The 7864-nt window shown below is 43.0% G+C and overlaps 1 pseudogene; it reads left to right on the top strand.

The window, feature by feature from the left end:
* Window positions 1–5047: 5047 nt before the first annotated feature.
* LOC116583100 lies at window positions 5048–6617 on the top strand (annotated as a pseudogene).
* The last annotated feature ends 1247 nt before the right edge of the window (window positions 6618–7864 follow it).

Below are 7864 nucleotides of genomic sequence, written 5' to 3'. Positions count from 1 at the left end.
TGCACCCAAACCGGATGTTTCAGCAAGCTTTCTGAAGAGAATACCCAAGCTTTTGTCATCCCCTATTGTACCCCAAAGTTACACTGATGGATTCAAAAGATGCTGAAAATAAATTGAGGGCTTTTGCCTTGAGGTTACCCAGGAGGCCACGTGACTTCCCTATACTGAGATTGTCGCTGGTAAGTATTCCTGCCCCATCCACTTTTTTCTTATGTTTTCTTATTTATTTTAATTTTATTATTCATTATTAATAATTTATTATTATCATCATATTTATTATTTATTTTAAAAATACTTTATTTAACTTATTTATTTAACTTTATTGAGATAAAAGTCAGATACCATAAAATTCATCCTTTATAGTATATGATTCAATAGTTCTCAGTACATTCACGAAGTTCTACAACCATTGCTACTATGTAATTGCAGAACATTGTATCAACACTCCCCCAAAAACCTCTATCTATCTATCCACCTACCTACCTATCAGGAGCCATTTCCCATTTCTTCCAGCCCCAGCCCCTGGAAAACCACTAACCTCTTAACCTGTTTCTATGGATTTGACTATTCTGGGCATTTAATATAAATGGAATGATACAATATGTGGCTTTTTATGCCTGGCTCCTTTAACTTAGCATAATGTTTTCTTTCTTTCTTTCTTTCTTTCTTTCTTTCTTTCTTTCTTTCTTTCTTTCTTATTTGTTTGTTTGACAGAGAGAGGCACAGCGAGAGAGGGAACACAAGCAGGAGGATTGGGAGAGGGAGAAGCAGGCTTCCCGCTGGGCAGGGAGCCCGATGCGGGTCTCCAACCCAGGACCCTGGGATCATGACCAGAGCCGAAGGCAGACACCCAATGACTGAGCCACCCAGGTGCCCCAAGCATGTTTTCAAGATTTATTCATGGTATAGCATGTATCAGAGCTTTATTACTTTTTATGGCTGAATAATAATCTATCAAATAAATATACCAAGTTTGGTTTATCCCTTCATCTTTTGAGTTATTTCCACTTTGGGGCTATCATTAAAAATGCTGCCATAAACATTCATGTACAGGTTTTTGTGTGTGGATATAATTCTCTTGGGTATCTAACTAGAAGGGGAATTGCTGGGTCATATGGTAACTCTATGTCTAACTCTGTGAAGAGCTGACAGACTGTTTTTCCCTGTGGCCGCATCATTTTCCATTCCCGCCAGTGGCGGATGAAGGTTCCACTTTCTCCTCCTTCTTGTCAGTACTTGCTGTTGTCTGTCCTTTTGATGATAGCCACCCTGGTGAGTGGTATCTCCTTGTGGTTTTGACTTTTATTTTTCCAGTGATTAATGATATTGAACATATTTTCATGTGTTCATTGGCCATTTGTAGATCTTCTTTGGCCAAAGGCTTACTCAAACCTTTGCCCAACTTTTTAATTGAGTCATCTGTTTATTTTTATGTTGTAACCTCTTTTGGTAAATGTATCCTTTTTATTCCTATTTCTTTGTTGATGCTATTATAAATAGAACTTTTCTCTTAATTTCATTTTAATATTGCTCATTGTTGGTGCATAGAAATACAGATGATTTTGTATATTGATCTTGTATTTTGCAACCTTTCTGAATTTGCTTATTAGTTCTAATAATTTTGGTGTCAATTCCTTTTGATTTTCCACATAAAGGACCATGTCATCTGTGACTAGCTTTACCTCTTCCTTTATAATCTGTGTGTGGTTCATTTCTTTTTCTTGCCTTATTGCTCTAGGTATAACCTATGTTACAATATTGAGTAGAAGGTGTGAGAATCCTTGTAGAAGGACATCCTTATCTTGTACCTGATCTTAGGAGAAAGCTGTCTTTCACCATTAAGTATGATTTTGGCTATGGAGTTTTCGTAAATGTTCTTTCTTAGGTTTAGTAAGATCTCTTCTATTCCTAGTTTCTTGAAGGTTTTTATTATGAAGGGGTGCTAGATTTTGTTCAATGCTTCTCTGCATCCATTGATATGATCGTGTGGTTTCTGTTCTCTATTCTATTAATATGGTGTACTACATTGATTTTTGTGTGTTAAACTAACTTCACATTCTTGTGATCAATGCCACTTAGCCATGGTGTATAGCCTTTTTTAGATGTTGCTGAATTCAGTTTGCTAATTTTTTAAAAGGATTTTGCATCTACATTCATAAGAGATATTGATCTGTAGTATGTTTAGTGACTTTCCTGGACTCATTCTATAAAATCTGTATTAATTTGTTGTGTGTGGCCACTGAAGTCTCTGCATGGTTAGCATCATAGTCAGCTATCCATGGAGCAAGGATATTTTTTTAAATGCTTTGAGTCAGTATGTGTCCCAGCATTTGCTGAGAGGCTCAGTCCATGTTTCAGGGCTTCGAATGTTCCAGCAGGCAATTTTGTGCCTCTGTGCTTCATTTCCTGCTTGTGAAGAGCCTCGGTATTGGAGATCTTTTTTGGGCATAGGCACAGCCCAGCACATTCATGTGGCCTTCTATTTTTTTTTTTTAATTATTTATTTATTTATTTGAGAGAGAGAGAGAGAGAGAGAGAGGGAGAGGGAGCATGATCAGGGGAAGGGGCAGAGGGAGAAGCAGGCTCCCTGGTGAGCAGAGAGCCTGATGTGGGGCTCCATCTCAGGACCCTGAGATCATGACCTGAGCCGAAGGCAGACTCTTCACTGACTGACCCACCCAGGGGCCCCTCATGTGGTCTTCTTGATTCCTGACAGTATGTCAGAGCTTTTTGAAGCACTTACAGAAATCCTATTCCCCAATTTTTTCTTTTAAAGTTTTTGGTCAGCCTCTTGTTAACCCCAACTTGTTATACCATCTCAGGCAGCTGTGATTTTAAATAATTGCCAATGATTGCTTTTACAAATGCCCTGCAGGTAGAGTTGTTTGCACAGAGAAAGTTCTGAGTGAGGTCAAGTAAAGGTGAGCTCTAAGAGTGGAGCATAAGTGAACTGCCAGACAGGTCAAATAGTGACAATTCTCTGGGGTTGGGTTTTTTAGGGACTTTTCAAGGCTGTTCTATTCTCCCTCCAGTGAATGCTAAGCTGTTCGGTTTCCCAGCTCCCATAATTGTGATTTCATGGGTTTTCAAGGCTACTGTGGAAATGGGGAGAAGGGGTAGGATTAGAGCAAGTTAAAATGCCACAGTATTTGCTGTTCTTACCAAGATTCAGCTACTTTTCTGGAATAAACATTCCTAATATTGTTGTGAACCTTTAATTAATTATTTTGAGTACTGAAAACATTGATTATGATCATTTTATCCAGTGTTCTTGCTTTTATGGGGAATGGATTTTTGGAGGTCTATTACATCATTTTATATGTTGAGGTTGAGCTGCCTCACCTATCTTTTAAAAAAAAGGAAGAAAGAAAAAAGGAAGAAGGAAGGAAGGAAGGAAGGAAGGAAGGAAGGAAGAGACGGAAGAGTTCCCCTTAAGTTACCAAAAAAGGAAATACTTCTAATTTTTCTGTCTCCTTGTACCCACATCTGGGGCTCATCAGAAATAAAGGGTATTCTCAGGCATTTTCTACCAAATAATGCTCTTGAAGCCTGGGACTGGACTAGAAGGAGAGAGATCATAAGGTGTGGCACTGTTCTCCTGGGTCCCATCCTCTATGGAGCTGCAATTGCTTCTTGTGTCATGGTCAGTCAGTTACATGTTTACAATAATCCTTTGTTCTACTGTAACACAATGACATACACCATATTCCCATGGATGTACTCAAGGCCATGGATGTCCACCCTACATCCCACTGGCTTTCCCATCCAACAAAGGATGTTAGGAAGAAAATGTAAGTAGGTGTCTTAGTTGGCCTTACCCCAGAATTAGACCCTAAGACAAGGACTAGAGTGCTAATTGTTAATTTGGGAGGAAATCCCTGAAAGTGCTGCTTGGGGACTGGGGATGGAAGACTGGAAAGGAAAGAAGCCAATAAAAAGTATGTCTTCTTGCAAGTTAACACTGTGGGAAACTGGAAAGCAATCCTACTGTGGGGCTCTAGGAGCCAGTGTAGAAAATACACGTCAGAGTTATCTCAACCAAGGGAATATTTAACTCTTAACTCCTATCCCTCCTTGGCTGAGGGCTGCCTGGGGGACATTAATTTTTCAGCACTTTCATTTGGGCCTGTGCAGGGTCCTGAATGTTCTGGAAGCTAGTAAAACACTCTCAGGCAGAAACTCACAGATATTCATAGTAGACAGCTTGAGTGTGGAGCGACGAAGGCCAAGGGCTTTGGGTAAGGCATTAACACCGTCTGCTATAGGACTAATAACATTATTATTGGGATAACTTTGAATATTTGAATATAATAAGTAAACAATATATTTTAGTATTTAACTCTCATTAGTAACAGGTAATTTATGATAATTTCACAGGAGATGGTAAGGCTTACTACTTTTTAAAAAATATTTTTTTATTTGAGAGAGAGAGAGAGAGAGTGCACACAAGCAGGGGGAGGAGCAGAAGAAGAGGAAGAAGGACAGGAGGAAGGACAAGCAGGCTCCTAGCTGAGCAAGGAGCCCCAGCAGGGTTCAATTCCAGAATCCTGAGATCATGACTCAAGCCAAAGGCAGACACTTAACTGACTGAACCATGAAGGCAACAAGAGGCTTAGTGTTTCATAACAAACTTTTTCAGGGGCTCCTGGGTGGCTCAGTTGTTAAGCATCTGCCTTCAGCTCAGGTCATGATCTCAGGGTCCTGGAATAGAGGCCCACATCAGGCTCCCTGCTCAGCGGGAAGCTTGCGTCTTCCTCTCCTACTCCTGCTTGTATTCCCTCTCTCGCTGTCTATATCTTAAAAAAAAAAAAAGTTTTCAAAAAATGGACCAAATATGTCTAGCCCAGTCGCTGGTGGGGTGAGGGGGTGGTGAGACGACGGGCTCCACGTGCTCCATAGCAACGTAATCAGATCCCCTCCCCCTGGAAGGTTCACGAAGAAGCCACCACCACCTGGTCTGGGGGTCACCATGGTGACCAGAGTGCATGCCATGATGCTGCTCAACTTCCCAAGTATGAAATGGAAGAGGAGCCCCTGGAACCAAGATCCAATGAAACAGAAGATGGTGAATCTAGGATTGCCTACAGTTATCCCCCCCCCCGGACTTATTTGGGAACAATCTGCAACTGCTGGACACAGGAGACATGGGCATTCCCCTAACCCTCAGGACAGGTCCCATTTCCCTAAGCCCATCTACAATAGCAAGGGGAAGAGGCTTACTTAACACCCGCAAGTTGCACACCAACCAAATGCCTAAAGACGAGTGGCACAACCTCATCACAGAGATGGTTGCCCTCAACCCTGATTTTAAGACTCCTGCAGATTACAAACCTCCAACAAAATGTGTGAGTGATAAAATAATGATTGTACAAGATGCATATCCAGAAATCAACTTCATGGGGCTGCTGATTGGGCCCAGAGGGGACACCCTGAAGAACACAGAGAAGGAGTATAATACCAAGGTTCTGGTCTGGGAAAAAGGGTCTGTCAAAGAAGGGAAAGCTGGGCACCAAGATGACCTGATGTTGTGTGCAGAAGGTGAGCCATTTCTTGCCCTAGTTACCACCAGCTCCATAGAGACTGTGAAGAATGCCATGGAACAGACAAGAAACATCCTGAAACAGGGTATTGAGACCCCTGAAGACTGGAATGATCTATGGAAGATGCAGCTTCAGTAGTTGGCTTGCTTGAATAGGACCCTTCAGGAAGACAAGAGCAGGATCATAAGAACCTGGTAGAGTTCAGAGACCCACAGCACTACCAATACCATAGTGTGGATCAAGTGTGGCTGCGCTGCTTCTGATTGGGTATTCCAAAGGCCTGCTGACTCCCAATCAGTTCAGAAGAAAGCATGGATGGTTCAATCTCATGGCTGAACCAGGTGAAGCACCTGTGGTCTCCGCCTCTGGGCCCACCACCACGCCCCTGGTCAGTGCTCCTGGGCCTGCTGCTCCCACCAACAACCCACCTCCCCTGTCTGCCATGTCTACCACCCAGAGCTGCCCACCCTGAATGATGAATTCTGGTGTTTCAGAGTTGGTCCTACAATGGCATGCACAGAACTGCTCCTGGAGGTGGTCCCCAGTCTCCTACACCTATTGCCCAGCTTGACAAGTGGACATGCTGGACATCCCATGCAGCATAACCTTAATGGACCCCCACTCCCTTGGACACAGCTACCACCACCACAGATGAACCAGGGCCCCCTCCTGCCTGGGCACCATGGCCCTCCTCCAATGGATTGGTACCTGGGAAGTACACCTGTGGGCTCTGGGGTCTATTGCTCTCATCAAGGAAAACTTATGATGCCAACACCTCCAACGGACATGATGCCACCACTGCCTTCCAGTGGGCAGCCCCCACCACCTCCCTCTGGTCCTCTTCTCCCATGGCAGCAGCAGCAGCAGCCTCCACCACAACCCTTCTGCTCCGCTGCAGTATGTCTTCCAGTACCCCCTTGCCATGGCGGCAAAGATCCCTCCCCGCGGTGGCAATGGCCTGAACCATCAGAGTGAGGACTTTCCGAGCCCAATGTGACCTTTTCAGCTAGACAGCCTCAGCAGCGCCCCCGGTGGACAGGCTGGTTTGGCAAAGCAGCCTGAGTTTGTGGACAGAATCAGAACGTGGGGTCTCCATCCTTATCATGAAATTTATATTAGTTTTTTGCTTTTTCTCTTGTTATTTCCTTATCTCTTCCTTCCTTCAGACTCCATCCAAGGAGACGGTGTTCCTTAATCTTCTGCTGCAATTAGATTCTTTTCCTTTTTGTCCATTCCTTGTTCTTCTCTTCCCAAGGAGAAGAGAGAGCAGATGGTTTTAGGCAGAAATTCAGCCATTAACGTCAAGCCAGTTGTTGAGGACGGGTTCTTTTGGTTCTCAGATTTTCAGGGTTGCAGTGAAAAAAAATTTTCTTTTTTGTAGCATGAATATTTTTGTCTCTGCCACCTTTGTAGAATAGTGGGTTAATTTCCAGGTCTGGGGTTGACATCCATCTTGGCACTTCTGGAGTGGTAGGTGGGGCCACTCAAGTCACGTTTGACTTGTGTGCCACCCTGGAGAGTCGTTTCCATGCTTCCTGAGCACCTAAGCTACCTCAGATTCCATTTGCTCCCCTCCTTCCTGGAAGGTTTCCTTTTAAATTTTATTTTAATCCCAAACATCTGAATGTTTTTCAGTGTCTAGGGGTTGGAGCCTCTTGTTTTTCATTCTACTTCCTTTTTTCTCCCCTTCCCTCTTCATAGAGTGATTATATTGACAATAATATATAATATGCATTCTCTTCACTGGTTTATCTGCAGAAATTTCTCTGGGCTTTTTTTTTGGCTTATGATTCAACACTGTGTTAAAGGAGAGTGTTCCATTGAATACAAGAGCAATGCAGTTAAAAAATTTTTTTAAGCCACACTGAGCTAGTAATTTTAACAATTATAGCAAGGATGTCATTGGTCAGCAGGCCTGTACTCTCATAATGAGATTACATTACTCATTATAGCAATTGAATGATAATTGTATGCAATTGTGTCTGTCTAATAATGGGTTCACTATCTTTACAAACCTTCTCTAGAGATTTTATAGGCCGTCTAGATGGAAATACCCATTGACATTTCTCTCGCTGCTCACACATAGCACGTCCAGTCAGATAATTTCCCAGGACCTTCCCTTGGTCATTGCCTTTATCTCAGCTCCAGCATCCCCCTAATAGGTAACTGTTCTCGGCTCTTGGAACCGTTGTGTAGGTCTGAGTATGCCTTCACAGTGCAGGACTAGCAAATTCCCAGAATTGTAGCATTCCAGGAACAGGCTGGGGAACTGCAGGTCCTCCTCACATATATGAAAGTCTCCCCAGGGCTCAAATATCTCAGCT

Source organism: Mustela erminea, chromosome X (genome assembly GCF_009829155.1).
Source record: "Mustela erminea isolate mMusErm1 chromosome X, mMusErm1.Pri, whole genome shotgun sequence".
Lineage (NCBI taxonomy): Eukaryota > Metazoa > Chordata > Mammalia > Carnivora > Mustelidae > Mustela > Mustela erminea.
Note: the sequence above shows the minus strand (reverse complement) of the source record. Positions and strands in the feature narration are given on the sequence as shown.